Here is a 21,351-nt window from a genome sequence, read left to right on the forward strand (position 1 = left end):
AACAGTGTCTCTATTTATACTTTCAGCTACAGAGTATGAGATTACACAAAGATAAACCTTCATCCATTAGCAATTAACATGTCGATCATCACCCTAGTTTTGATTACACCTTGACGAGGGGGATGAATAAGTTCGCGGATCGACTTAATTGCCTTAATTGAGCGCACGGATTGTGGATTTATGCAAAATATTGAGCGAATTTGCGGATTTCGAAAGTACAGCGGATTTCGGATTAGCTGAGAATTTTGGAGCGGATTTCGGACTCTTCATGTTAGGAAGTTCGGATCGTGGATACTAAACGATTTCGCGGTATCACTTTGGTCGGTCTTCGTCGGTATGTTGGCGGAATTGTCGCAAAAACAAGCAAATAAAGAAACTTCTTGAAAAAATGGCATGAAAACAACATTTACTGTCCGTAGGAGTGAAACCATACCACACAAAGTTTTCAAGTAATGTGGATTCGGATTTGAACGAAAATAGCACGGATCGGCGGATTTGCGTACCCCTATTCTCTCCCCCTCTTGACTGTCATTACAATTATTTTTTATTGTATAAGAAACACAAATAGGAGTGCTCGTTGCGTTACACCCATAGATACTATTCCACAACTAGTAGCAAGCAAGCCATTCTCTAGACATTTAAAACTGGCAAGAGCAGCACAGGCGGGTAGCAAAAAATGGAACTTTTTTTTCTGTCATTAGCTTGCAGTGTAATCCACAGAGTACAAGACTACGAAAAGCGAATGGCTGAGAGACTCTTTCAACTGAAATCTGTAGGAAATAAGTTGTTTCGACAAAGATGCAGTGTTGATTATTCAGAAGGCCCGCGCTTACTTTGAATGCGTATAACTTTTCAAGCTTCAACCAAACGCTGACAAACTTTGCGAGATTATCTAAAATTTATCTGGGAACAATTTGGTAGGATAGGATCTTGTGTCAGGAACTTGACGTCACCATGGCAACAGCATTCTGACAGGTATGTTTTCCCAAAATTAATTTGTCATTTTCTTGTTTCTATTAATAACAGTTTACTTAAATGCAATTATTTTCACCTGTTTACGGTTTTAAAGCACATTTTTGTTGATTTTAAGTACTTTGCCGTGATTTTGGGTGGTTTTCTGGCATTTTGGAAAACTTTTGAAATCCAAGATGGCGGATCCAAGATGGCGGCTGTTTTGACGTCATGATGTAATTGTCACGTGATGTGACATCATCATCCCACGTGACGTATACCAAATGATAGATTTTTGGACATACTATACATCCTGTAAGTTTCATTGTGATTGCTTAAATATTCTGGAACATACCTAAGGGGGGACTTTCAAAGCCCCCCCCCCCACCCTCTCACTGGTCCCAGAAGGTCCAAAAATGCCCGAACTGAATAGGGTTAAGCCTGCTATGAATGTCAAGAACCCCGACATTGAAAAATATATGATGCTTTAGTGTAGCCGTGTTAAAGACACCTTTTTGGCTTGTAACGCAATTTTCTTTCCTGCGTTACAAAGCCCCAGTTGTTCAAAGGGTGGATTACGCTATCCAGCGGATAAATCACTATCCGGTAGATAGCAAAGTAGGTTTTGTATGCAGGTGACACTGAGTTATCACCTACAAAAACGAAAATAAAAAACACACTACAGAACCAAACTTAACAAGACTACGCATGTAAGAATTGCCTAAGAATAAGAATGTCAATAAAAACCAAGTTCTTTACAAACTTTCAAGGATATCCTTTTTTTATCGGAACAGACAGCGATCACCCAAACAAAATACAGTCAACTTTCTCTTAACGGACACCTATGGATCTATAAGACGGACACCTCTTTATGAAGGACACCCAGTGCTGGTCCCCTCCCTGCCGTTTTTCTGTCATTTTACTGTAACTTAGGGTTCCCTATATACACCACCCTAATTTTCCCTGATCACCATTTCTAAGCACACCAAAGAAGAAAACATTTCTCATCTCTTATGCAAGTCTTTTTTAAGCTTTCCACATATTTGTGTGTTAAGTCCATGAAAAAATTTAGACAAACATATGCGGAAAAACTGAAACAGTACAGTAACAGTATAACGGTGAGACAGTATCAACAATTATTCAAGAAATACAGAAAATGATAACAGAAACTGTCTACAACCACTGTCTATAATTCATATTTGCAAAGTGTTTGAGAAAAGAGTTTACTGGTGAAGGCCTAAAGCGCAGAGTGAATCTGCGTAGGCTGAAGACAGACAGGCAAAACTGATGTTATGATCATATTTATTTAAAATTTAATTTTTATGTAATTGACCACTCCCCGAATGGGGCTTTTCAGGGTCAATGTAAACTAACTCTGAAACAAATATTTTAAATGAACGTAACATGATTAAGAATCCCAACTGGCAGGAGGCAGACCAGTTGGCTATTTACAAGCGTAGCCGAGGAGTTGAATTCGGGGCTACTGAAAATAACACCAGCTAGTGGTCAGAACGGGACTTGAACCCGCGACCTCCGGATTTCAAGTTCGGCGCTCTAACCACTCGGCCACGCTCAGAAACCATCTAGGGGGGGGGGGGGGTCAGGGAGCATGCTCCCCCGGGAAATTCTTATATTTGGGTCTCCTGAAATCACTAGAAAATCATTTAAAATTGGTCACTTCGAGAAATTTATCAATTTATACTGATATAAATAAGATGACCCGCCCCCTACATGTAGATCAAAACTACATAACCCACCACTTTTCGAGGGCTCAAGAACTGATGACCCACCCCCTTTCTGCTCCGGCCCACCCCCCTCTACTTTTTGACCAGTCCCTTAACTCTCTATAATACGGATACCTCTTTAAGGCGACGGTGTCTGTTCTAAAGAGAGTTGAAGGTAGTCGTGCTGTCAGTAAAGGCCTCGGTTTTTGTATGGACCAAGCTACATACAGATTCCACCGTATGCAGTATGGCCTGTACGAAAAAAAAGAAGCCAGGGGCTGATACCACACCACAGTTCCTAGTAAGGCTAAAATCTCAGCCCGGGCAAACGGGCTGAAAAACCTCATGGAATCGCGTTTTCAATTTCAGCCCGGGCTGAAAATGAGCTTACGGATGCGCAGTGGTGGTTTTCAACGAAAGAAAATGGCGGACACGATAATTATTCAGTTTTAAAAGTGTTCAGCCCGGGCTGAAATCCTCCATGTAATAGCAACAAAATTCCAGCCCGACATACTGGGTAAAATTTCAGCTCGGCTTCCAAAACAAATCTTCTTAAAGACACGTCTGCGATTACATGAAGAAAGTTTCATCTCGGGCCGAATTACAGCCCGGGCTGAAATCAAAAACCGGGCTGGAAATCTCAGCCCGGGCAAACGGGCTGAAAAACCTCATGTAATCGCGTTTACAATTTCAGCACGGGCTGAAAGTGAGCTTTGGGATGCGCAGTGGTGGTTTTCAACGAAAAAAAATGGTGGCCACGATAATTATTCAGTTTTAAAAGTGTTCAACCCGGGCTGAAATTCTCCATGTAAAAGTAACAAAATTCCAGCCCACCGGGCTGTTATTTCAGCCTAGGGTGAAATTCGCCATGTAATCAGGCCCTAAGTGAGACATAATTATATTACGCGATTTCAAAGAAAAGTCATGTTGAAAAAAATCTTTAATGAAATTAACAAAAGGGTATTTACAGAATTGGCGCTTAATATTTTTAAACCATATTTTACAATAACATTGAACAGAACCACTACAAAACAAAACTTTAAACAGGTTAACATGTTTGTTTGCTACAAAGCTCAATGTTATACTCAGTACACAGGTCATCATTTACGATATGTGTTCTCTCTGTTCTGTGATTCAGAGAAATGGAGCATGAATACGGCTAGTCATGTGAACTTACGTTACAATTACTAAAAGGGTTTTACAGCAGGGTATTTTAAAAATAACTTTTTTTCCCGGAAACCAGAACGGTTCCGAAACGTATCTGCCCGTGTGAAAGACAAGACTGTTATTTATATTGCTATGGCAACCTCTGCTTCCTTAGAAACCAGAAAAATAAAATTGCGGTCATATGTCATCATTATGGTGTAGTTAAGAAACAAAACAAAGGTAAAACTACCAACTGGACGTTTGTTCAGTTTTACAAGGAAGAAAGAACTACCTCCTTTTAAGAATAAGTCGAAAATCAAGGTATTTCAATGAAAAACAAATACACAGTGTTTTCCAATATCAGTAATAAATAGTTGCCCAGTGGCTGACACAGCAACAGCCCAAGGCAGTCCGAGTTGCCTGTCCGGTGATCCTATTATCGAATTCACAAATTTTCCATCCAGTGTAAAAACTTGAACCCTGCTATTATGATTGTCACAAACAATCAAGTTATTAAACTTGTCAACGGCGAGTCCAATAGGAGAGATCAACTTACCAGGACCCTCTTTACCAATATCATATAGATATACTCCTTCACTGTTAAATGCTTTGACGTCGGCAGCCCTACGAAAGGAGACGTAGAACATATCTTGATGATACAAAGCTAAATACGGGAACGCATCACAGTCTGGAGCACGGATGGACTGTAGCAATTCTGTACCGTCAGGGGAGAGGACTTTGACTGTTTTGTCATCCCAGTCACACACCACCATGCGACCATCACCAGCAATAGTCATGTTGACTGGTTGTATCAAGTGATCGTTGAAGATGTTTTTAACAAACTTGCCGCTTTCAGTGAAAAAGAAAATATCGCGTCTATCAATGATGGTGACGTCACCAGACCTGTTGAATGCTACTGATGTGGGTCTATTCAATTTCTTAGCAGCAGATCCCTTCTGGCCAAACTCTGTCAAATAAACTCCGTCTGAACTAAAAAGTTGTACCCTTTCAATTCTTAGGATCTGCTACTGCAATGTTCCCTGTCTTATCACTTATTGCAATATCGCACGGGAAATAAAATTTTCCTCGTGCTTTTCCACGTGACCCAAAAGAAGCTACAGCTTGGTATTGATGTGGGATCACGTGAACACTCCATGGACTACTAGTCAGCGGTTGACCATTAACTTCAATCACCACTTCATGTTGTCCATGGCAATCCGGTGTGTAGGTGACGCTATATTCACCATCTCCGTTGTCTTCAATTTTCTCATCAAGAATCTTTTCTGATGGACTCTTAACTTTCACAGTGATGTCATCTTTTTGATTATAACACTCTTTTTCCGTGTGGATCTTTTGTCGTGATTTTCAAGCTAGCTTCTACGCCAACTTCCGCTTCTTTTAAGCCTTTCCCTTCAGCCACTGACTGCAAAGGATCTGTAGTACTGACAAAAACTTCACCCAGACAGGCGCGTCTTACACTCTGGACATCCTCTTCATTTGTCACGTAACGAACATACAACGGTTTATAAATGTTAATTTTTGTTTCCTTGAGGATTCCTTTACACCTTTCAATGGCACGCTGTTGTGATTCAAGAATTTCAACGCTATTGTTTCTTTGTAAGATTGCCTCGCAATATTCTACGGACGTTTCCAGTTGCGTAACAGATATCTGAAATTGTTCTAATTGTATTGCGTGATCTCTCTGTTGTTGTTCTTCAATAACATCTAGCTTGGTATCCATGGCGATCTCGTGCTCCTTTAAAACTCGAAAAAGTTCTTCGACAGTTGTGAGTACATTGTTTCGAGCTGCGGCAATCTTCTCTCTGCTTTTTCTCAAAAATTCTGTTGTTTTCTCAATTTGTTCCTCATGATCAGCAATTCCCAATTTCATTTCTTGCACGAGCTCCTCCAAGTTCAGTTTTTGTTCTTCTGCGGCTTGCTCGATATCCACCTTGGTGTGATGAGTATGGCGTGTCTGTCCACACTTGTCGCAAATGCAAACTTTGCAGTTCTGACAATAATAATCGAGTCGCTCATTCTCGTGCTGTTTGTCTCTGCACATGACAGAAGTCTCCACCAACTCTTCCAGTTTCAAGGGTTTACCTTCGAACACAACAATTACAAAACAATTACACAAGCACAGAACAAGGAAAAAGTTCTTACTCTCTGTTTGAACCAAAGGAATCTTTTTCCCCTAAATAAGTATAGCGACAGTGAGCTCTCCATCAACAATGAATGTCACTGGGCCCTAATCTATCCGAACCCTCATACAAACGTATGTACATGTATTGTTGTTACTCTGTAAATTCTGAAATAATTTATACGTTTTAAAAGTGACAAAGAGAAAATAATAACTGCCGATCAAAACTCCTCCACTGTGAGCCTCATTTATAACAGTATACAAGAAATTAAATTGTTCCAGGGTAATAGTATTACTTTGCCTTATCCACTGCGGAATATCCCCTCCCTTTGCATTTTGTTTTTCTAATTTGTTATCCAGCTTGGTTTATTCTGGCTTCCATCTGATTACGACCCGAGTTTAAGAAAAAGAACAATAGTGTTCACGTGGATAGAAAACACAAGGCAACACCAGCATGCGCAAAGGTAGCACCTTTAAAATTGATCAACGTCGTGCCTTTTCTTATGATTCCTTCATATGTTATAAGCCAACTCTTCAGGACCGGCGAAAAATTATATCCGGGTTGATGATAAGGGACCGCTTGTTTGGGTTATCCAAGGACGAAGGAACGACGCAAACAGAAGGACAAACAGAAATTTCAATAGGTATTCCAGCTACAGAACTATTTGCGCATGCGTTAAAACGATAAACCCTTGACTTCTTCCACCCAAAGAGCTTACCATAAAAATAGGTATCCAGAGTACGAAAGATAAATGAGGAGGACCCGGGCAGTTAAAGTCAAGATGATAAAGCAAATATTTTTTCCCTGTGGCCTTTAAATTGGATTATTAAAAACGTGCTGAGTCAGTGACTGTTTTCCTTTTGCAAGTTTGGTTAAACTTGATACCTGCGTCAGTGTTACTTGCGCCCGCACTTGCGTCGCTCCAGTTGCGTCGTTCGTTTAAACTAGCTGTTACAGAAAAACATTTCTGAGTAAATTGTATTGCTTTGTTCAAGAATTGAACACAATGTGATCTTAATGAACAGGAACGAACACTCAACCTTTGTATCATAAGTACGATGGCTGTTTTGTCTCGCCCCTCCAGTCTTCATCCTATTAATTAACTTATTATAATTGATTCAAGTGCTATAATTTACTAAAACTTACCTTCATCACTCGATTCCTTTCTGGTAGTCAGACTTGACGCTGCTAAATCATCAAGCTTTTTCATAACATTTCTGATCTCGGTCCCGATCTCTTTCAGCTCATCTTTAATGTTTTCTTCATCTTTTTTCCATTGGCTGAGGAGGTATTTGTAGTGATCTTCAATTTCTGGATCCATGCACTCAGTTTCCAGATTGTCGATAGCTGCTCTGTACTGAACTCCTCCCAGTCTCACCAAAGTGTCCCGGATGTCTTGCCAGTAGGTGTTGAACGTTGCGTCATCAACCGAAGCGTGCTCGGCATGAGCGTACACGGTGTTTCTAAAGAACTTCACACGAGCAATATCCGCTTCAAGACTCACGTCTGTTACAGCAGGAAGTGTGTCCCAGCCAGTTGCTGGAGGAAGCAAGCCGCATAAATTTCGTAAAACGACCATTAAAAGTGTAGTGTCAAAATCTCTTGAAGACACTGAAGATGGAATTGCAGGAAAGAGCTTCCCCCATTGCGTTGCATTGATAATTTTCCTTGCTCTGAGTGATTGTAACGTGGTTTTATTTGCCGCCAAAACTGTGGGAAGATTTGCTGGAGAATGAATTGCGTCAAACTGATCCCTAAGGGCCTGGGTGCCAACATCAACGAGCAAACGACATAAGCGAGCGTAGTTTGTGGTCTCTTTACTGGAAGCTGTTGGTGCTGCACTAGCCATGCTATTGTAATTGGTCAATCTTTACGCTAGAGAAAAAATAAGATATTTTCCTCTTTAGGAACACCAATTTAATGGTCTTGGTCTCGCTATTTGCTTTGACCCGGTAAACGTGACTAGTACAGTGCGTATTCAATAGTTTCTTTTACGAAAATCGTAGTAAGACTCAAGGGACAACAAGTACCGTTCTCTTTCATTTTTTCTTATTTCCTGGCCTATTGTTCACCCACGAGACGACTGGAGACGAGTCAGCCGTCTGCTGATCTTGGTTCCAGTCGTCTCTCATGAGAAAGTTCACGAACGCAAAGTATGGCGGGAAGAAGAAAATACCTTCTTTGCTGGGAGACTTGAACCCAAGCGCAACTCTGGTTTTTAGTTCAGTTGCTTTCGGTTATCTTTCTTTCCTTAGTCAGGGAAGCACAACCTGCAAAATGGGTTCCAGTCTCCTAGCGGATTTCTTATTTTGGAGTATTCTTGGTTTGCAACCACGTGACAAGGCGGCCATGTTGGTTGACAAAACAATAAAACATGTTTACGCAGAATTTGCATGATAAAATAGTTTAGTTTCCAGCGGAGGAGAACGGCTTTGTTCCTGTCCTCCAACATGGCTGCCGTGACGTCAGCTGCAAACCAGCAATAAGTCACGATTCTTCTTTGGCTCTTCTCGACATGCTCCAAGCCTGATTATTTATTAACCCACATTCTCCGGGGAGGGGGGGGGGGGGGTAGGGGGTGGGGTGGGGGAGAAGGAACCAAGAAGGAAGGAAAAAATTAAAGGAAAGAAAAGCCTGACTGTATGGGTTTGAATTCTGAATGCTGCACCTAAATTTGAATGTTTCTGGAATCGAAAGTCAGAAAATGCCAAAGTTATATTTTGAGAAGTCAGGGAACGCGGAATGCATTGCTTCATAGGTGAAAAGAACGGAATGTACGTTTATTTATCTGAATTTAAAATGACTGAAAATGAGTGACATTTTATTGTCGCAGGTAAGAAAATGTGGAAAAGTTAGTTTTCAATTCTGATTCATAAAACGCGCCATATACCTTATTGTTACTTATTTTCGCGGGCACTTAATTTCGCGAAAATGGAACGGCCATATTTCGCGGGACTTAAATTTCGCGATTTGGCCAAAAAAATACGATTACAGGAACTAAATTTCGCGAAAATTGTCAAAATACTGGTCAAGTAAGTCTCAAAATTGGTCCACCTGATTTTAATTTTCCACTGCAACAGTTTTCAATGACACTGAACAAAACGATATAAAAAAACAGTTTGACATGTTCCTTTGCAACAAAGTAGAGCTAGTTTGACGACTGTACCCAGGTAATTAAGTAGTAAACTGACGGCAACGTTGAATATACATAACGAATTATATAGAAGGGTATTAAATTTCGCGTCGTTATTTTTCGCGGAGAACCTTTTTTCGCGGGTCTTAAATTTCGCGATTTTTTGAAAAGCGCGAAAATCGCGAAAATTAAGTCCCGCGAAAATAAGTAACCATAAGGTAACTTGCAAATCAAGTAAGAAATAAGAGAATCGAAAAATTCCAACTAGCCGCAATCAAAGATTTGGGAATGCGTTGACAAGCATGGATTAATATGTCCTGGTTTGTACGGTAAAGGGACGTGATATATTGTCACAAACATGCACAAAGTCAGCGTAAAATATTCTCAAGGCTGATTTCAATAACAGCTTTGATCTGTTTGCGTGACGTTTTTGAAACATGGCGCACAAGCCAGTCACGCGAAACGAACAAGGCATCTATTTATACAACGATGAACGAACATCAACATACGTCTTTTTGAACGTTTCACAAACCCAAATCGACAAATTGGCGATTAGATAAAGCTACAGTTACAAGGTTACTAGTCAAGTAAATTCATCAAAGTGTAAGTTAGATAACTTGATGTAAAGTAAACTAGAAATATGCCTTTACGCCCAGAAACTGCTTCGTTGTCATATACTGTATTTGAAGTTTACAAGGTTTATAAGACTGTCTGCCCGCGTGGGGGTATTCATGGTGTGTCAAATAAATGCTGCAGGCATTTAAAGGCCATGCGTTGAGGATCGAAGATATGTAAGTTAACTTCAAATAATTATGACTCCAAAATCAAATAAACAAACCTGTGGATCTTGTGATTGAAATCCTATGCACACCCAAACAGGAACTGAGTCGGTCGTCACGGTATGCAGATACAGCGCACTCGTAACGAAGCTTATATTTAATGAGAGAGAGTTACTTATTATCCGCTGTGTTCAGTAGAAGAGAGCCTTCGTTTGGTTTTGTTCGTATTAAGTGAATTTTCTCCGCCGTATGGAGATGGAAAGGCTAAAAAGTGCGAGTGTTGGCTCGGCCCTTGACTTGAATTGCTGATCACGAGACTCGCCCAAAAAGTTTTTGATTACAAATTCCTGTCACTCTAGGTTTCAGGGGTGGTGTTCCTGACTATTTTGTATTTGTTATGGAGTATAGGCACCTTTCACAAGAAGAAAGAAGAAAAAAGGAAGAAGAAAGTAAAAGACTTAAGAGAGCTGAAACGTTCACTAAAATAATTGGAATGAACATAATCGTTACGAAGCATTTTGTATTTCGTTTTTTTTCTCTCCAACCCTCTCTCCCCTCGGGCAACCATCACTTTATTTTAATTGATAAATTCAGCCTGTTGTTGATTGGCTAGTTGTCGAGCTTGCATCCTCTGTTTCCGGGAAAAATTCAACAGGAAGCATGTTTACTTGATCAAACAGTCACGCCACCCGGGGGGGGGGGGGGGGGTCTCGTTTAGGGTTACACACGAAGAAAAATACCGTATTTTCTCAAATAAACGCCCCCGGCGTTTATTTCACTTGGTCGTGAACCCGGCGTTTATTTGAAGCCGGCGTTTAATCGGGGCCCGGCGTTTATTAACGGGCTGCAATTTTCTGTCAATTTTTGTCCCTAGGGGATCCGAAAGGTGATTATTTCCCAAAGGTGCACTATTACGGATGGGATAGTTTATGTTGCAATCGAGATTTGTGACAAACAGAATATTTTACTTGTTAGCTTGACCTCAAATAAACGCCGGGACCTCGAACAAAAAATTATGACCCGGCGTTATACGAGGCCGGCGTTTAATCGGGGTCCGGCGTTTAATCGAGAAAATACGGTACAAATATAAATTCTATTCTTAGTTTTTTGGTATCTTTTAGGGGTCAAGAAAAGGTTGAGCCACACCCAGATTGGTCTCTTTTAGGGATTCTTTTTAAAATTTCCGATGAGCATCCCCGTCCGTTTCATATAGGACTAATAGGAGTCCCCCCCCCCCCGGGTCACGCCATCTTCAGAAACTGGCGATCACAGAATGGTCCGCGTTTTGCTAGCTGTTAAAAATATTTTTGTCCGAGCCAAGATCACGTTAGGTCTTTTCATGGAAGAAAGCGCACAGCCTTTTTCAAATCAAACGACCGACCGAACGAAAAAATAAATCGAACTCAATCCTCATTCGTTGGATGACCGAACTCAATCGAACCAATCGAACTAAGTCAACAAGTTGACTACGTTCGATTTTGTTCGGTACAAAACCAAACGGCATAAATGTCGATATGTACTAGACTCGAGTTATAAAATGGAGAAAAATCCTTCTGGTAACTATGCAAGCGAAGCCAAAATATAATCGCATATTCTTGTGAGCAATTTTATAACCAGATGAAACGGGCTTGGAATGTCAAACTCAATCGAACTCCAATCGTTCGATTTGGACCCGGGGTTTGGATTGGGTTCGATAGCCGAACTCACCCAAACGTTTTCCTTATCGAACACAGTCGAAAATTCGATTTTGAAACATTCGACGCTGTTCGATTAGGAGAACTTCTGGGGGTTCGACTATGTTCGATTTCCTAAACAATCCAAATCGAACAATTGAAGTTCTATGGAGTTCGTTTACCGAACGTTCAATCGGTTGTAGCACTGAGTTACTATTTGTTTAAATTTAATACCTCACTCGACAAGAAGTGAACCCTTATTTAGTATCAATTAGAACAATAATAGTTGGCAGGTAGTAAGAAACTGAATTACAGCAGGTTCTTGATAGATGTAATGGGTTAAATAAAATCTTTTCAGCTGCTTGATCACCGGTGGCCTGTTGGTCTAGTGGCATGATTCTCGCTTAGGGTGCGAGAGGTCCCGGGTTCGACTCCCGGACAGGCCCATTCTTTTTTCCCTTTTTTTCCTTTTAACCATTGTCAAATTGCAATAATTTTTTTTTAATCTTTTAATAGACATAAGTTTTTTTGAATAACCGCCGAAAAATTTTTTTTGTTAAGTTTCGTCATCTAATGAATGGATATTTTTGCGCAATTAGAGAAACCAAACCAAACGACAAAGACGACCAAAGACGGTAAACTGGGAGCATTTTTTTTCTTTTCCTAGCGTGCGACGCCAAAACATGAAATTTTTGGAGTGAATTTTCCGGTTGCGTAGGATTTCAGGAACAGAAACAAGACCGACTGCTTGCCGTGATGCCGTCTAGCAAGACTGCACCGAACCCGGGGCCTCCCCTGCTCCGTCAGCTCCTGCATGCCCGCCTTGTGCCCGCCTCGAGCCGAAACACGTGACCTGAGCGGTGTTTGCAGACTGCGGACAGCACACTCGAGACCGTAAACTACGGACTGACGGTGTGTTCTCCAGTTGGCCTGAATAACACTTCGGTTTGCCTGAATAACGCCCAGGATAGCCTGCTTTCGGTTAGGTAAATAATTTATATACTTGATCTGCCGTCTGTAAAATGTCGCACAGTACTTGAAAAGTTGAGGTACCATGAGGAAGGAAGTGCCTTGGTAAGACTTTGGTAATTTCTCCTGTCATTTAAGACTATACTTAGTTCAAGTGGCTTTTAGTAGCTTCTCTAAACCACCAGGATGTGGAACACCTCATTGATACGTACGTCTTATTACCTGCACGCTGTGCATTTGCAAAAAATGCAGATTTCAAGTGATGGGGTTTAGTAAATATCCTTTTCACTTGCACTGTGTTCCAGAAAATATTTGTTATACTCCTGCCCGGGACTCCTGCCTCAGAGAGCTTCTTGGGGTGCTTACCATTTAGCTACAAAAACCAGAATTTTTGGTTCGCATGGAAATGGTAAGGTTATTTTTCCAGAAATTCCGGTTGGGGGAACAACAGTGGTGGACGCGACCTCCAAAGGTTGTTCCGTGATTCTAGTTAGAATGAACTGACTGGAATTTCACTTAGGGAGGGATCATGTATGTAGGGGGGGGGGGGCATGATGTTTTCCATCTTTGGTTTTAAAGGTAGCCTGTGTTGCAGCCGGACGTGTCACAAAATCCTCAATAAAGTCCGTCTGCACAATGGCCCCCAAAAGCTTGTTCCGATATTCCCCAGGTTTGCAAGGATCTGTGTATTCGGGTTCAAGCTTTTGGGTGCCGTTGCGCAGACAGACTATAATGCAGGCTATTTTAAGGGGGGCTGTCAAAAATTTCTACTAATATGAAAGGAGGTTTAAGGGGGGGGGGGACATAAAAAGTCCATATACAGGGAACCACATTTGTTTATTTATTATGCAGTGGTTTGATGAAGATGAGAATAAATAAATTCTCACTGTAATCAAACCCCAGCATTTCTATCGAACCACTAACAGCTTTATGCTGTACAGCATGTGTAGACCACACTAAGAATGACCACGATTGAGTCCATTGTACAACCTAAAAGTATTAAAATTTTTGTAAAGCTACATAATGTAAAGTCTATAAATTTATATGATTAACAAATAGATTCCATTTTGCCGTGCATCTGTTCAGTTATAGATCACAGATGACGTCAAAATGTGGTATGAACAGAGAAGTGGCCCACGAGGCGCAAGCCGAGTGGGTCACTGATGTTCATACCACATTTTGACGTCTTCTGTGATCTATAACTGAACAGACCCACGACAAAATGGAATCTATTTGTTTTATATAATAACACAAGACTTCGGCACACTTCAGTTTGAGCAATGCCGCCGTAAAGATGAGCTAAGTTGTTTTGATTTAAGCTTAACTATTAAGTTTTCGTTAACACGAAGCACTGTTATAATCCGATTAATTAAATAAACAGAAAAATGGTCAATTGAAAGTCAATGAAAAAACTAACCTTTATTCCGATTTGGAAAGTTGTTCAAATCTGTAAACATAACCGAAGCGTGGCGTTGTCCAATAATTTTGCACAACATCGGTCAAACTTTCATACAGATTTCGGATAATTTCTCGAATAATTCACTGTCTTCTTCAAGCTTGTTTCGCCCAGTTAAATGCTTCGAAAGGTGAACGATGCTTGGCGTATTGTTTCTCACTGGACATTTGTAATTAATATCAGCTGAAATTTTTTGCTTTGTTGTGGCCTCGCAAGTTTGAAAAACTTTGCCGACAACTCTGATTTGGACTATGATCACGCGCGCGAGTCACACCACCGCGTGACGTCATCCATGTGTCTGTACTCTGATAGATCATAAGTAAGAACCAATCAAAATGCGCGTAGAATTCATGTTATTATATAATGTTCAATAGCACACTGTATGTATATCAATATCAACCCATTCTTTGTGTATTTTTCACATGTAATATTACTGAAATGTATGATGCCTCAATAATTCAAAATACATAAATAATAAAGAATAATGTTAAAGTGAAACAAAAATTAATATCTTCATTAGTAATGATAGACATATGTCAAAATAGAATTTGGAAGCTATATAATGATAGTTTATTAATATTAAAACATTTATCAATATTTTAAATCGTATCGAGGGGCATGCCTTTTTATCTTTTAGAACACAGTCCCTCTAAAATCCATCAGAGAAAGATTCAACACAATTGTGTTGAACGCTGACTTATGACCAGCGCCAGTGAAAGAAAATACACCATTGTAAACCATTGTAACAGAGCTGTAAGTTACATCTTGTTATTATTAACACATAAAATTATCTTATACGCATGTTATGAGGTATACTGTGAAATTTTGAGGGACCATTTATGACCCCTATAATTTATTTGATGCCATAATTAAGATATATTTTGAAAGGAATTTTCTTACCGGCATTACTAGAGCAAGCAATACTGCTCTTGTCATCCCCTTTATTACGTTACAGGCACTTACAATAGCTTTCTCCAAAATGAACCCAGTCCTTTTATGGGTGTGTCACTTCTCCATTGGATGAAATGCTATAGAAGGTTATCTCGTCAATGCCCTTCAAGGACATTTTCACCCCAACATTTATATTTGGACTTAAGACATACCCTAATAATGATCTTGTCTGTCTGTCTGCTTGTCTGTCTGTCTGTCTGTCTGTCTGTCTATCTGGCTGGCAGTATATGTCTGTCTGTCTGTCTGTTTGTCAGCTTTCCAAATTAATATCATTCTGCACTATTCTCACTTGAATCAGGTGGAATCAGACACAAAAATAATTATTGTTCTTACAAAATTAGATGTTTCTTTTGCCTATTAAACCTGATGTTCTTTCTTTTTACGTATACTAGGAAATGGCTGCAACATTTATTATTGGAAGAGCCATTGAAAGAGGTGGAGTGTTCCCTCAGCATGCCGTGCCAATCCTCTGCCATCTTGCTGGGTGAAACAAAGGGTCAGGAATTATGTTCTTTGTATGTGAAGACAGTTTTTTAAAATGATGTTGTTACAAGTGGCCTTCTCTATCAGTATGTGATGCTCAATTCATGGTAATTATTGTTTTTTCTAACAAATTTACATGTAGACTAGTACCTTACTGGAGCACCCCTTCTATTTGTGGGAGGTGTGGTGGCCTAATGGGTAGTGCGCTGGACTCTTAAGCGAGTTTTCCGGTTTTGAGCCCTGGCCGTGGTCACTGTGTTGTGTTCTTGGGCAGAACACTATACTCTCATAGTGCCTCTCTCCACCCAGGTGTATAAATGGGAACTTAATTTTGCAGACATGAAACGGCAGATTTAACAGAGTGGTAAATGGAGGGTGAGGGGGGTGGGGTGGGGGATGGGAATTGGTATAGATCATGAAAATGAAACAGCCAGCACATTTTTTACAGTATAATTTGATTGCATAATATTTTTTTACTACATTGTATTTAAAGTTCAAAAATTATATGTATTTGCAATTGAATTTAAAAGTCTTCAACCTAATAATACATAAAAAAATGAACACTGCATTGGCCCCAAAAAAATTGGGCAAATATCGCAATACCGCAATTTCATAGAAAGCTTGCATAGCTGGCGGAATTGTTGATATGAGGTCAAAAAGCGAGGCTAAAAGGAGTGGTGGTACCGTGGAAACAATGACACAAATTTAAACTGGTTATTTAAACAGTCAAATTGTAGATAAAAAGTGTTTGGCAAAATTAGGTTGTTTCAGCTTGCTTCTGAAACGAGAAGAAATGGCTAAAAATGGTCGGAAAAATGCAAAGAATAAGTTTTTATACCAACTATCGTTGACCAAAATGATAAGAAAATACATCCTGCAGGTTTGGAGAATACTGGAATACCCCACTTCAAGATAAAAATTACCGAAAAACCGCATGAAAAATTGGCCAATACCGTAATACCGCACACCCCAATGTCCCCCTCTGTATGGGGAGAGTTCTCAACTCCTCCCCGTTCCAGAAGAAAAAATGAAATGCTTTGCAATAGACCTCTTCAACGCTGGCTTTTCTCCATGTACAGTCATGTTCCAGTTTGTGGCAGGACTGAGGAAGAAATGTTTCTTTGATCCTGTAAAATTAATTTAGTTATTTCTGTCAGCAGAAAATTAATAGGTTTAATTCAAAGCCTTTTTTTAAACAATGAACAGTTCATACTGCATCACCAATCATCCAAATAAATAATACCCGGTAATGTAATTTGCAAACCATGTGTGCACATATTAAGCGTCTTTTACAGATTTAATATCAGTTATGTGTGGGTGAGACTGGAAACCGACCAATACCCTTCAACGCTAGATCAATTTATAGTTATGGCAAATTTAAACACCAACTCTGGGTCAATAAAAATCATAAGCCAGGCAAGCAAGCAAAAAAGAAGCGTGCACCTGCAGACAAAAAAAACAACAACAACCAAATTCACTGCATTAAGTGGGTTTCTTGCCTGGTTTTGTTTCGTTTGTTAAATTTCTTGATTCTTGATTCTGAAAATTAAGTAAAAAAACAAAAACGACCAATACCCTCCAACACTAGATCAAATTAAGTTATGGCAAACGCCAACTCTGTGTGAATGAAAATCATAAGAAAGGCAAGCAAGCAAATAATAAAAAAAAACAGTGGTGTACTGATCATGAGAGGTGCTGCAACAGGCAGCCCTATAAAAGTGTTAAAGGGGTATTTTAATATCACTTTAAGGGAGTACAATGTAGATGCAAAAGAAAAGTCATTACTTATAGACAAGGTTTTTAAAGGTCATGCTTGCCTTAGACGTTTTTTTTTATCTAAAGTCACTACCTGTGAATGTGTGTCACTGACACATTTGGTTTGGTTTTCTCCATTGCAGCACTTGGCAAACTCTTTGCCATTGCCTTGAGGAGGTACTTTAAAGACTTGTGTAAAAGCCGCACCTTTTTGATAATATTTTGGGCTCAAAATTGTCTGTGCGGCTTATCTACGAGACAGATGATGTGAAATCGAACTTCCTTGTTGTTTACCGCACCAAACTGAAAAGACGGAACGTGAATGGTGTATTTACAGGACTGCCGGCATGGTTACTAAGCAATTGCTTTGTGGCCTTCGCGATTGTTCGCATTTGTTGTGCTTTTAATCTGTTCAAATTTCGCTGTTTTCCACAATGGGCTTTTGTAATAAAGACAGTGTCTTGTCTAAAGAGCAATGATCTTCATTGGAAAAAATTGGGAATTCAATAGAAAAGAAGCTTGTAAAAGGTATTTTGAGAGTTGATTAGTGCAGCAAATGCACCAGCATAAGATTTAAGCTTATCACAAATAGCAACCAACTATTTTACTTCAGCGCTTTTTGAAAGTTTTTTTTCTTCCAAATCAATCTTGAAAGTTAGGGGTACGGCTTATCTACAAGTGCGGCTTATCAGTACTCAAGTCTTTACGGTGGTACTTTAAAGCACAGCAATTTGGTGAAAATCAATCATTTGCCAAACAGCCACTGTCTATTCAAGATGTTGAACACTTGATAGACACTTGTTGTATTAATACACCCAAACAGTTACAAGTGAGCACAGTTTTTAACTTTTTCATTTCAGCAATTTACTTCTCGTTCTCACTGGACTGAAGAAAAATATTAATTATTATAATTAATAAATAAATTAGTTTATTTATTAAGATGCAATTTTCCCGCTCACTTTTAGTTCTCCTTAATTGTTGCTATTCAATATTTTATACTCATTGTTGTATATCGGCATTTATTATTCCTGCCTCCTTCCACTCCGGAAGTTACACAGGGTCTTTCATGGGGCCAACAAAAAGAGCTTCTGCAGAGGCATTAATGCAAGAAATAACGGAAAACCCACCATCTCACACATGACGGGTGTCTGTCATTCAGGTAGGAATATTGCGTACAGGATGTAAAATTTGACATTGGCAGTTGACATTGCTGACAGATGGTTTTCAATTAAAAACACTTACCGGTATAGGGATATGATACAGCTCTAAAGAAACAAGTCTGAGATACATGAAGGGTAGTAAGGATTTTCAGTGTCTAGTCTAGCATAGGGTTGCAATATAAGCTGAATACCAAAACATTTGCCATGGCGGTACACTCAGGTACCATGCACATACAAATTCTCCTTGCTGATCTCCATACATCACTTATTAGAGATCATTAATAATTATTTCATTAGCTCTCAAAAACTTTTCTCTTAATTAACTGTTGTTGCTCTCTCCTCCGCAGATCTAGAGGCTCCTCAGAGAGTTTTTCGGTGAGAAGAGTCCCCTGTAAAAAAAAAAAAAAAAGTGCAGTATCTCTCTTCTTTTGCACCTACACTCACCTTGACCAGCAGATTTTTACAACAAACGCCCCATGTAAAGAAAAATTTAATGTGGATCACTCTTGAGACTTCAAGGGCCAGACAAATTTCTTTGGTCTTATTTCATGCAAAAATTATCCCTAACCCCCCTCCCCCCAGCAAGTGGGGGGGGGGCTGACTAGTGACTTGAAGTGGGGGGCTTAAAATACTTTTCTTTTAGTAAGTCTATTTTTTCGGAAATTCTGGGGGGGCCCCAGCCTCCCCGGCTCTGCCGTGCCTGCCATATACATGTATACTTATGACTGCCCATATACATGTATAAGTATATGATAGCTATGTGGATGCCAAATGAATATAAAAAAGGACCAAAACTAAGCTAGTTTACTACCACTTATATAAAGTCAAGTTTTGTTTTTGTCCTCTTTTATGTTCATGCATGTATCTTACTATTGGATAGTTATTATTATGTTTCCACTGTTGAAAGAGACCACATTGAATGTTTTACCTATTGAAGTCTGCCAGGCTGAAGATCTCGCCTCTTTTAAAAAATTACTGTCCAAATCAAAATTAGCCATTGAAAAAAGCTGCAGTTGCTCTTTCCATTGACTGTAATTTTTAAAGACCTTTTTAATTGTAATTTTAGATACCTTTTTAATTGAAATTAGAATTACCTTTTAACTAGAGTTATATTTATATAGATTTCTATTTTTTTATACCATAATCACATTTTTATTTCACGAGAGCGTTTTATAAACGAGCTACGGCTCCTAAGCTCTTTGTGGATAAATAAATTATGTCTAATTATGTCTATGTATACAGTGCAATGTGCACCTAGTTGCAAAATGTAAGCCTGATTTTTAATACAAGAAATGAGTATTGCCAAAAGTATTTTGAATGACTTATGTACAAAGATTACAGTTGTGCTGTCAGCTTTTTTTTTTGCCGTTGGTGCATAATTTAATACGAAATGTTAATTTATTAATAGAAATACTGATTAAATTATTCATAGAAGAACAAACCAATCACAATGTTTAGCTCTCAGGCCCTCCGAATACTTTGAGTACTTAGCCTTCACAGATCTCCCTTTCTCAAACTGCCGATTAAAATAGTATACAGCTCTAACAGAACATTGACGAGAAGACCTCAAATGGTGTGTGTTTGAAAAGGGAATTTGCTTGATGGCTATATATATTTGACCACAACTACCAGAATCCTTCACTTTGTTCCTTTTAATTTTATCATCCTTTTTATTTTTCAAGTCCCACTGGGGTTCAAAATTTAAATAATAATAATAAAAAAAACACAACGAAATAAATTCTCGTAGTTTTAATCAAATGGCGACATGGTGAAAATGTGCTAAAAGGATGCTATTTGCAAAGTATTTTGTAAAATGAGACACTGGAGGTGGGGGGGGGGGGGGGGGTTTCCGGTTAGGTCAACTTCCGGAAATGCCTTCCTTTCTTCCGGTCGGACTTATTCCAGAGTTAATGAAGTAAGTAAGGGGGCAGTGTCAACAAAAAAATGTGTTTCACTAACGGGAGAGACACGAGAATTTGAACATGGCCTGTTTCCAGTTGCTGCACCACGAGCCCCTTTAGTCTGCGATCAGGCCTTTGTTTATCTCGCGCAAAATGGGCTATTGCATTTAATATCCGCACCCCCCCCCCCCCCTGTTGAGGACAGGTCTTTTCAGGTCTTTCATTCTTACCCCCAAAGAAATCCGTTAAAAACGCCTAAAATGCCTTATACCCCAACGAAATGGAGAATTCCCTTATATTTTTGTCTTACCCCTAAGGAAATCCACGGATTTTTACCCTTACCCCCAAAGAATTCCACTGTTCCTCAACAGGTCGGGAACAAAAATTTTATGCAATAGCCCAATGAAGGGCGCAGGTCAGACGGTTTCAAGTCTAGCAATTTTCATTCACTCTTTTTAATTTTGAGGAGCGAGGAAATTTTAACACTAAATTAAATCACCATTTTAAAACATGGTTATTGTGATGAGAATAAGAAAAAATAATAGAAAAGCAAGTAGTTTATATTTTCCCCAAAAAAAAAGAAAAAAAAGGGGGCCTGTCCGGGAGTCGAACCCGGGACCTCTCGCACCCGAAGCGAGAATCATACCACTAGACCAACAGGCCAAGACAATAGTGAGGTGGCGAAAGTATAATATTTGAACAAAATGTTTCCTCGCTAACACTCAGGATTTCATTTCTCGCAAAGGCAATTCATTTGGTCGACCAATTTGTACATGAATAGACTAAGTATTTCTTCAACAATCGTCAGATTTACTTATTGCTCGTGAATTCTCTGGCGAACGAGTACATCCGGTTGCTTTAGAATATATTGTTTTGAGTTTTTTAGTCCGAGCCGGTTGTGAAAACTGCTCTTTACGTTATTTATCACAAATTTAAAAAACGGTTAACTTTAAGCTCATGCTCAAACAGAAAACGCCAAGCGATTACAGAAGATTTAAACGACAGCTGTTTCTGATGAAAAATTACCATAAACCGATCGAAAATGCAAAGTTTCATCGGTGTCATGTCACGTTGTCACGCATGGCCTGTCACGCGACTATAAAAAAATATTCTTGATCGGGCCTCATTT

At 39.4% G+C, this 21,351-nt stretch overlaps 1 long non-coding RNA gene, 2 other non-coding genes and 1 pseudogene across 6 annotated transcripts; 2 read left to right on the forward strand and 2 right to left on the reverse strand.

Annotated features, from left to right (window-relative positions):
- Positions 1-4,145: 4,145 nt before the first annotated feature.
- Positions 4,146-10,154, reverse strand: LOC144659890 (uncharacterized; annotated as a pseudogene). Its single transcript, XR_013571985.1, has 3 exons — positions 9,934-10,154; positions 7,109-7,837; positions 4,146-5,924 (listed from the first exon to the last, which is right to left on the reverse strand). The product of XR_013571985.1 is annotated as an uncharacterized LOC144659890 (transcript).
- Positions 10,155-11,921: 1,767 nt separating this feature from the next.
- Trnap-agg (transfer RNA proline (anticodon AGG)) lies at positions 11,922-11,993 on the forward strand. The gene has a single exon. It is a non-coding gene; the product is annotated as a tRNA-Pro (tRNA).
- Positions 11,994-12,414: 421 nt separating this feature from the next.
- Positions 12,415-19,762, forward strand: LOC144659620 (uncharacterized). 3 transcript variants are annotated; one of them, XR_013571934.1, is made up of 4 exons: positions 12,415-12,533; positions 14,610-14,725; positions 15,316-15,419; positions 18,220-19,762. It is a non-coding gene; the product is annotated as an uncharacterized LOC144659620 (long non-coding RNA). The 3 variants fall into 3 exon arrangements; XR_013571935.1 differs by having other exon boundaries at positions 12,477-12,613; positions 14,617-14,725; XR_013571933.1 differs by lacking the exon at positions 12,415-12,533 and adding an exon at positions 12,571-12,724.
- Positions 19,763-20,813: 1,051 nt separating this feature from the next.
- Positions 20,814-20,885, reverse strand: Trnap-cgg (transfer RNA proline (anticodon CGG)). The gene has a single exon. It is a non-coding gene; the product is annotated as a tRNA-Pro (tRNA).
- Between the last annotated feature and the right edge of the window lie 466 nt (positions 20,886-21,351).

This window comes from Oculina patagonica, chromosome 7 (genome assembly GCF_052425735.1).
Source record: "Oculina patagonica isolate OP01 chromosome 7, crgOcupat, whole genome shotgun sequence".
Lineage (NCBI taxonomy): Eukaryota > Metazoa > Cnidaria > Anthozoa > Scleractinia > Oculinidae > Oculina > Oculina patagonica.